Source organism: Callorhinchus milii, unplaced genomic scaffold (assembly GCF_018977255.1).
Source record: "Callorhinchus milii isolate IMCB2004 unplaced genomic scaffold, IMCB_Cmil_1.0 Scaffold2, whole genome shotgun sequence".
Classification (NCBI taxonomy): domain Eukaryota; kingdom Metazoa; phylum Chordata; class Chondrichthyes; order Chimaeriformes; family Callorhinchidae; genus Callorhinchus; species Callorhinchus milii.
The window spans coordinates 93501705-93510433 of NW_024704743.1; positions in this window are offsets into that span (position 1 = coordinate 93501705).

The window sequence follows — 8729 nt, forward strand, 5'->3', positions numbered from 1 at the left end:
TTATTATTTTTTTTGAAGGAGTTATTTATTACCCCTGGAAAAGCGATCCGCTAATCGACTAACAACTGGGTTTCTACTTACTGCTAGGTAAACAGAAGGCTGTGGAGTAAAGAAACTTGCCCAACATTTCATCCTACTGGGAATCAAACCCAGGTCTCTTGTTTGCGAGGCGACTGCTCTAACCACTGAGCTACAGGACTCCATATTTGATTATGCACAAACTGAGCACAAGGTATACAATAAAACATAAAAATATGAAACATCAAATATTATTATTAATTAACTGCATCCACTTATAAAAATAATCATTGCATTTGTTAGAACACCTTTAAGATTGAATCAATGTGTTCTATTGGTAATTGCTGTAATTGCATTGTCGGTAATTCCATTGGTGTGCCTGGATATAGTTGTAATTTGCTAGCTCATGTTACCATATTAATACAAAAGACAATATAAATGTTTATTAAGTCTTGGTTCAGTGTACCATTCCACTGCTACCAAATGCGTAATATAATTTTTGTACGTCAAGTGATTTATTTCTGGTTGTTAAAGTATTAAATGTTAAATAAATACAATTGAAACCTTATTTCCAACAATTAACATCTTTCTGCCCAATACCTGAACAATAACATCAACAACAAAATTAAATTTATATAGCACCTGTCACGTAGGAAAGATGTCCCAACGTGCTCAACAGTTAAGGGTTTGCATGTGAGGTTGGAATCAAGAGGGGTGAAGGGTAGGGGAATGGGAGGGTGGCAGAAGGCATGGTCAAAGATGTAGGTCTTGAGATTGGCCTTGAAGGAAGTAAAGGAGGGAGTGAGGCAGATTGATTATGGGATGGAGTTCCAGAGGGTGGGGAAGAAAAGCTGAAGGCCTGATTACCAATGGTGTGGCAGGCAGAGCAGGACACATGAAGCAGACCAGTGCCCGCTGAGCATAGGAATGGACAGGTTGGTATGGTGTTAATAATTGGTTATAATGTGGCGATATATTATAAAGCGTAGTGACTGCATATTTTGTTGGCAAGTGTAGCAGCCAATATGCACACAGAAATGTCCCGCAGACAGCCATGAAATGAATGATCAATTTGATGTGGCCCAATGTTGACCAGGGCACCGAGAGAAACTTACTTCTCTTTTTGAATAGTGCCATTGGATCTTTAGCACCCATCTAATCTCGGTTTTAACATATAATAATAGATCTAGTAGGGCATTTAGGAGGACTTCCTTCATGAGGATGGTGATGAGAATGTGAAACTCACTGCTGGAAGCTGTGTTGAAGCATTGTATTTAAGGGAAATGATGCATAACTGAGGCAGAAGCAAATGGAGTAGAGGAGAGAAATATTGGAGGGGTGCTCTTGTAGAGTGTAAACACCGGCATGGACTAGTCGGGACCAAAAAACTTTCCGTGCTATATCACTCTCTATAACTCTATACGTAACTCTCTGGACAAGGCCTTTCATGCATTCGTTCCTGTCTTCAAGTTCAAGTTTTTGAACTCTGTCCTTTTCGACTTGCATTCCCAAGAGAACTTATTACTCAAGTATAATGTTATTTTGCTTTAGGCAGTGTACAAACATTGATCTTCCAGTTACCAATTTATTCCTGCCTCTTAAATTGAAGTACAATATTACTGAAAAATTAATTTGCGTGAAACCTACCTTATATACAAGTGCATGACATTTACAAAGAATAAGACTGATGACTATCAAGTATACGTAAACAAAATTGATTCTCTTCACACAGATAATAGTGAGAACGTGGAACTCGCTGACAAAAGCTGTAATTGAAGCAAATAATATTAATATACTTAAGAGAAAACTTGATTCATATATGTGTAAAAAGGAAAAGGAAATAAATGAGGGGAATCGGCGTGGATTAGTGCACACTCCACCTTACCAAGACAGTCCGGAACCTTGGGGTCTTGTTTGACCCTGCACTATCCTTTCTACCCCACATCTGTGCCATGACACGCATTGTCTTCCCCCACCTCTGCAACATCACCCGGCTCCCCCACTGTCTCACTCCACAGGCCGCCACAAACCTCATACATGCATTCATAACATCCAGGCTTGACTTTGCAAACTCCTCCCTCCATAGGCTACAGATAATCCAGAACTCTGCAGCCCATGTTCTCTCCCTCAACAGGCTCCGTGACGCTATCACCCCCAGCCTTGCCCGACTCCGCTGGCTTCCCATCACACAGAGGATACAGTTCAAGATCTTGGTCCTCACCTTCAAAGCCCTCCATGGCCTTACTCTCCTTTACCTCCTAACCCCCTACCAAACTGCCTGCTCCCTTTGCTCAGCGGGCTCCGGCCTACTTCACATACCTCGCCTTGCCTGCCCCACCATTGGTGGGTGGGCCTTCTGCCACTCTGCCCCCATCCTCTGGAACTCCATCCTGCAGTCCCTCTGCCTCGCCCCTCCAAGACCCATCTCAAGACCCTTCTCTTCGACTGTGTCTTTGATCACCTTTCTTGTTGTTGTTGTTCCTTCACTGCCCTCCACCCTCTCCGATCCCGACCCCCAGCTCGGGTCCAAAACTGACTGTCCAGCGCCTTGGAACATCCTCCCAACGTGAAAGGCACTAAACAAATGTAATTTTGTTGTTGTAATTGGGTCAAATGGCCTGTTTCCATCCTATATCATTCCATGTAAGCATATGTATATATATATTTGCAGTATTTGGCACATAGTGTGTTGCTGAAGCAATTGACCCAATAGTGACTCTCCCTGCTTGAATCACATTGAAGTGTGGTGGTAGTGTGCTCATGAACTGCTTCCCAACAACCACCAAGAAGCCAGCTTGCAATACTGCACTTTCCACTGAAAGACAGTGGTTAATCTTCAATGACAGATGCTCGTGTCTGTCCAATAACATTTAGAGAAAACTGACTTGATATGGGCTCCCATTGAACCTTCCAGTGCACTGATCACAGACTGAAACATATTTTGGTGTTTACGCTCTCCAGATTCCACACAACAAAACCCAGCCTCTGAAAATAATAACAGAGATCAAATATGAGGTTAATTTCTTACTACAAAAAAAGGCAACTGGAGAGTCGTTGATTGCAGCACAGAGAGAGATAACAGCATAATCAACACAGATTTTACATTCTCTCGTTCTCTTCTGGGACCATGGACACTGCTTCAGTTTACAATTACATCTACACTTTTTCCAAGGGCTTTATTTATTTCAGATACATTAAGAATATAGTAAATTGGTCTGCTTTTGCCTAATAGCTCTCCTTCCCTTTGTGGATTTTCCTCTGATTCCCACTGCAAGAAAATGTTGGACTTCCTCGACTCCAAAATCGAGGAATCCGCTCAGCTTGCCACTGGCCTCCCAACTTCCACCGCCTCCCTACCCCCTGCCCCACACTCCGACAACTACCCATCCCTGCTTACACATCTTTGAACCTGTCACCCCCTCCTCTGTCTTCACCTCCATGAAGCTCATCACCTGCTCCTTGGACCCCATCCCCACCCCTCTCCTTACATCCCAGCTCTGCCTCCTTGCCCCACTCTCGCCAACTTTATCAACCTCTCCCTGTCATCTGGCACTGTTCCATGGCACGGAAACTGCTCTGGTCATGATCACAAACGACATCCTGACCATGTGCAACCAGGGCTCCCTCTGCCTCCTCGTCCTCCTCGACCTCTCTGCCGCCTGTAACACTGTGGACCACTCAATCCTCCTCCACCCCCTCTCTTCCCACCTCAACCTTCAAGGTTCTGTCCTTGACTGGTTCAGGTCCTACTTTTCACACCGCTTCCACTTCGTCGCAGCAAACGGCTTCTCCTTCAGCCCCCGCAACGTCTTGTGCGGTGTTCCTCAGGGCTCTGTCCTCGGTCCGTTCTTCTTCACCTTCTACATGCTCCTTTTTGGTGACATCATCCGCAGGCATAGGGTAAATTTCCACATGTATGCGGTTGACACCCAACTCTATCTCTCTGCCTCCACCCTCAACTCCAGGACTACTGGCATCCTGTCCGACATCAAGTCCTGGACGAGGGACAATTTTCTCCAACTCAACGTCAGCAAGACTGAGGCCCTCCTGATTGGCTCGTGCCTGCGCCTCCGTACCTCAGGCGCTTGCAGCATCAGCCTCCACGGCTGCACACTCAACCTCCCTAAGCCAGTCAGGAACCTGGGTGTCTTGTTTGACCCTGAACTGTCCTTTCTCCGCGCCATGACCAACATTGCCTACCACCACCTCCGCAACATTGCCAGCCTGACAACCCCTCAGGCTGCTGAAATCCTTATCCACGCATTCATCACCTCAAGGTTCGATTATGGAAACTCCCTACTCATCGGCCTTCCCAACTCTTCCCTTCACAAGCTGCAGATCATCCAAACTCTGCAGCTCGTGTACTCATGCACCAGGCTCCATGACCCCATCACTCACTCGACTCTACTGGCTTCCCATCCCTCAGAGGATCAAATTCAAGATCCTCACTTTCAAGGCCATCCATGGTCTTTCCCCCTCCTACCTCTCTGACCTGCTTCCTACCAACCTGCCTGCTCCCTCCATTCAGCAGGCTCCGATTTGCTCCATGTCTCCTGTCCGACCCGCCCTAACATCGGTGGCCGGGCTTTCAGCCTCTCTGCCCCCACACTCTGGAACTCCATCCCACAGTTCCTTCGCCTCACTTCCTCTCTTGCCTCCTTCAAGGCCGGTCTCAAGACTCTTCTCTTCGATCGTGCCTTCGGGCTCCCTCCCACCTTCAGTTTGCTGTTTACATGAAAAAGATGTACTCACTTTTACCAACTTGAACTGCCAAAATGCAGCTATTCTTCTTTTGTATCACAGTGCTCTTGTTTTACATTAGGCTGATACATGCAGGCCCACACGTCTTCACGCACTTGATAGTTGTTTAATCAGGCCGGCTGACTCTGATTTAGATAATACAGGACAATACCCCACAAGCTACAGCTGCACTAACAAGCTCACTTCTCTCTTAGCCAGTTTAGATCTTCATAATACAAAGCACAGCAAACTGACATTTTCTCATCACATTTTATCTAGAGTTATAACAGCTACCTGTAACATCTGTCGCGCTCAGATAGAGATTCTGCAACTCAGCTCAGTTTAATTAAGATTGTAGTTCTACAGGTCAGCTTGACACTGGCTATCATGCATAAGCATACCTAACTTGATTTAAACCATAATTAAACCACTTGTGATCACGACTTTGCGATCTCAGCTGCAGTAGCAAGAGAATCCTTGGCTACATTTTCAGTCATTGAGTCCACTATTGTTAAGTGGTTTGGCACGTCCTATAGTCTCAAATTTTTTTGTTCAGCATCACTCTGATCACTGGCCAGTCACCTTCTGGGTCAAGAGGGCAGCCCTTGAACTTCTAGAGTGGGATGTTGATCCTGTGACCAGGGTCAGGATGGAGCTGTTGATATGCCTTGGACTACAATGATCGTGCCAGGGTATTCTGCTATATGAGGAATATTGCTGACCATGAAGCATGGGACTAAATCTGTGCAGGGGCTGATACACATGATCGATTGCTGTGCAATTCTGCACTCCACTCCAATGTCATGTAATTGGCAAATCTCAGAACGGAAACAGATATCACCACAGTTGCAGGGTTTTGCTTCACTTTTGAAGTTCTGTTTTTTATATGTTCCAATCATCCATTAAAGAGCAACAGATGTAGATACCTTGTGTGTGTGGGGGAGGGGGGGGTTTGGGGGGTGTAGATACCTGTGTGTGGGGGTTGGTGTTGGGGGTGTAGATACCTGTGTGTGTGGGGTTGGTGTTGGGGGTGTAGATACCTGTGTGGGGGGGGGGGGGGTGTTGGGGGGTGTAGATACCTGTGTGTGGGGGTTGGTGTTGGGGGGTGTAGATACCTGTGTGTGTGTGGGGGGGTGTTGGGGGGTGTAGATACCTGTGTGTGTGGGGGGGGGGGTGTTGGGGGGTGTAGATACCTGTGTGTGTGGGGGTTGGTGTTGGGGGGTGTAGATACCTGTGTGTGGGGGTTGGTGTTGGGGGGTGTAGATACCTGTGTGTGTGTGTTTATGTGTGTGGGGGGGGTGTTGGGGGGTGTTGGGGGTGTAGATACCTGTGTGTGGGGGTTGGTGTTGGGGGTGTAGATACCTGTGTGTGTGGGGGGGGTGTTGGGGGTGTAGATACCTGTGTGTGTGTGTTTATGTGTGTGGGGGGGTGTTGGGGGGTGTAGATACCTGTGTGTGGGGGGTGTTGGGGGGTGTAGATACCTGTGTGTGTGTTTATGTGTGGGGGGGGGTTGGGGGGTGTTGGGGGTGTAGTTACCTGTGTGTGTGGGGGGGTGTTGGGGGGTGTAGATACCTGTGTGTTGTGGGGGGGGGGGGTGTTGGGGGGTGTAGTTACCTGTGTGTGTGTGTGGGGGGGGGGTGTTAGGGGGTGTTGGGGGGTGTAGATACCTGTGTGGGGGGTGTTGGGGGTGTAGTTACCTGTGTGTGTGGGGGGGGGGGGTTAGGGGGTGTTGGGGGTGTAGATACCTGTGTGTGTGTGTTTATGTGTGGGGGGGGGTGTTGGGGGTGTTGGGGGGTGTAGTTACCTGTGTGTGTGTGTTTATGTGTGGTGGGGGGGGTGTGGGGGGTGTTGGGGGTGTAGTTACCTGTGTGTGTGTGTGGGGGGGGGGGGGGGGGTGTTGGGGGTGTAGATACCTGTGTGGGGGGGGTGTTGGGGGGTGTAGATACCTGTGTGTGTGGGGGGGGGGGGGGTGTGTGTGTGGGGGGGTGTTGGGGGGTGTTGGGGGGTGTAGATACCTGTGTGGGGGGGGGTTGGGGGGCGGTGTAATACCCACCTTTGCCGCCCTGTCCTTCTCTCACTGAACCGACCACAGGGGCCGCTGTTCCGCGGCAGCCTCACTCCGCCGCCGCCGCCACCGCCGTTGCCATCGAGACGGGCAGCGCGGGGATGGCGGGATGGCGGACGGGCGGCCGCGGGTCTGAGTGAGCAGAGAGTGAGTGAGTCGGAGAGGGCAGCGGTCGGGGCGGAGGCTTCACTGTGATGTGATGTGAGCGCTCTCCGGGGGGTGTCCCCGGAGCCGGTGATGAAGGCGGCGCTGTGCTGCGGGGGCTCAGCGGCGCCACCGGAGCGGCGGCTGATTGGCAGGAGTATCCACCAATGGGAGAGCCTCGGTCTTCGCCAGGGCCGCCAATCAGCATTCACGGAGGGCGGGGACGGGTGGCGCAGTCACTCTGATGGACGTGTGCGGCATCCAATAGCGGAGTCACCTGCACTGAGACCCGCTCGAGCAGGGGGCGGGGCTGCGTTGGCCTCATGTCAATCAATCCTCCCTCCACAGCACGGCACCAGCACTCGTGGGCAGGTTGCGCGGGTTCACGCCCAATGGGGCGGGTTTGTGTTGCACTGCGTGGGAATTTGCTTTGGGCGAGTCCCTGGTTTTAAAATTTTGATTCCCCAATTTGCAACTGCCCCTTTGGAGACGTTTTCGTGCAGAGTTTCCAAAGCTCTAATGTAAATTGACCGCTCTGCTACTCCACAGTAGGCGACGCATAATATCGGGCTACTTTGGGGACTTGCATTCGGTTGACTTTGAGCTACAAACGTGTTTAGTTTATGGCCACCCTGCTCACCAAGCACTTCACTCCAACTGCTTGGGCCTGACTCCGAATCCTAGAAGCAACCTAGCAAACTTTGGAATAATACTTTCACTGCTGCTATTCAACTGTAAAAATCTCAGCGCAAGCAACATGAACCTCTTCCAACTTCTATCCAACCCCCTCCCCTATCCCACCATCTGCAACTCAGCACAGGAGTTAATCAACACAGCATCAACAATAACCAGCAACAAACTTGCATTTATATAACGCCCTTCACATTGGATAGCACTTCTTGAAAAAAGAGTTTCTACCAGTCTACTGGCCAACAATCCCCCAGATAAAATTGGTCATTCACTTTATGACCGTTTGTAAATTGCTGACAGCTAAAAAATACAGCCATTGCATTTTCCAGTAGTTATTCAATAAAATACAAATTACATTCATATAGTGCCTTTCACATCGGGGATATCTCGAATGACTGGCAAAGCTACCTGCCCTTCACCTCTCTATTCCAACCCGCAGCTTAGGTGCAAATCCTTGATTGCCCAGCAACTTGGGATGTCCTCCCAACGTAAAAGTCTCTATATAAATGCAATTGTATTTGTTGCTGTTCATCACTGTTGGAGAATCGTATTTTGTTGTTGAAGGAACTCATTAAAACATCCTGTTTTGACTTCATTCGTGACCCTCCCCAAAACATCTTGGCCTGAGTTCCACTTGTGTATAACCTATACATTTGTTAGTGGGTGTTGCTGTGTGGAAATTGGATGCAGCATTTGCCCATAAAATACACAGTCACTTCCCTTACAGTATATTCACTTTACAGTATATCCTGTGAAGTACTTTGAGTCGTCTAGAAAACACGATAAAGTGCTGTATCAAATGCAAGGATTATTATTATTTATTGAAGCACTTTGAGACATCTTCCCGACGTGAAAGACACTGTATAATAATCATCCTTGCAATTGGTATCATACCTTTCATGTCACCAAAATGGTGAAAACCCAAAATGTCTCACGGGATTTACTGTGATGTGGAATGACTGTATATTCGTAGGCGAACACAACAGCCCACTTGTGCACAGCAACGCACCCCAAACAGCCATGAAACAAATCAGCAAATATTATTGTTGAATGATTGCTGACCAGGAGAAAC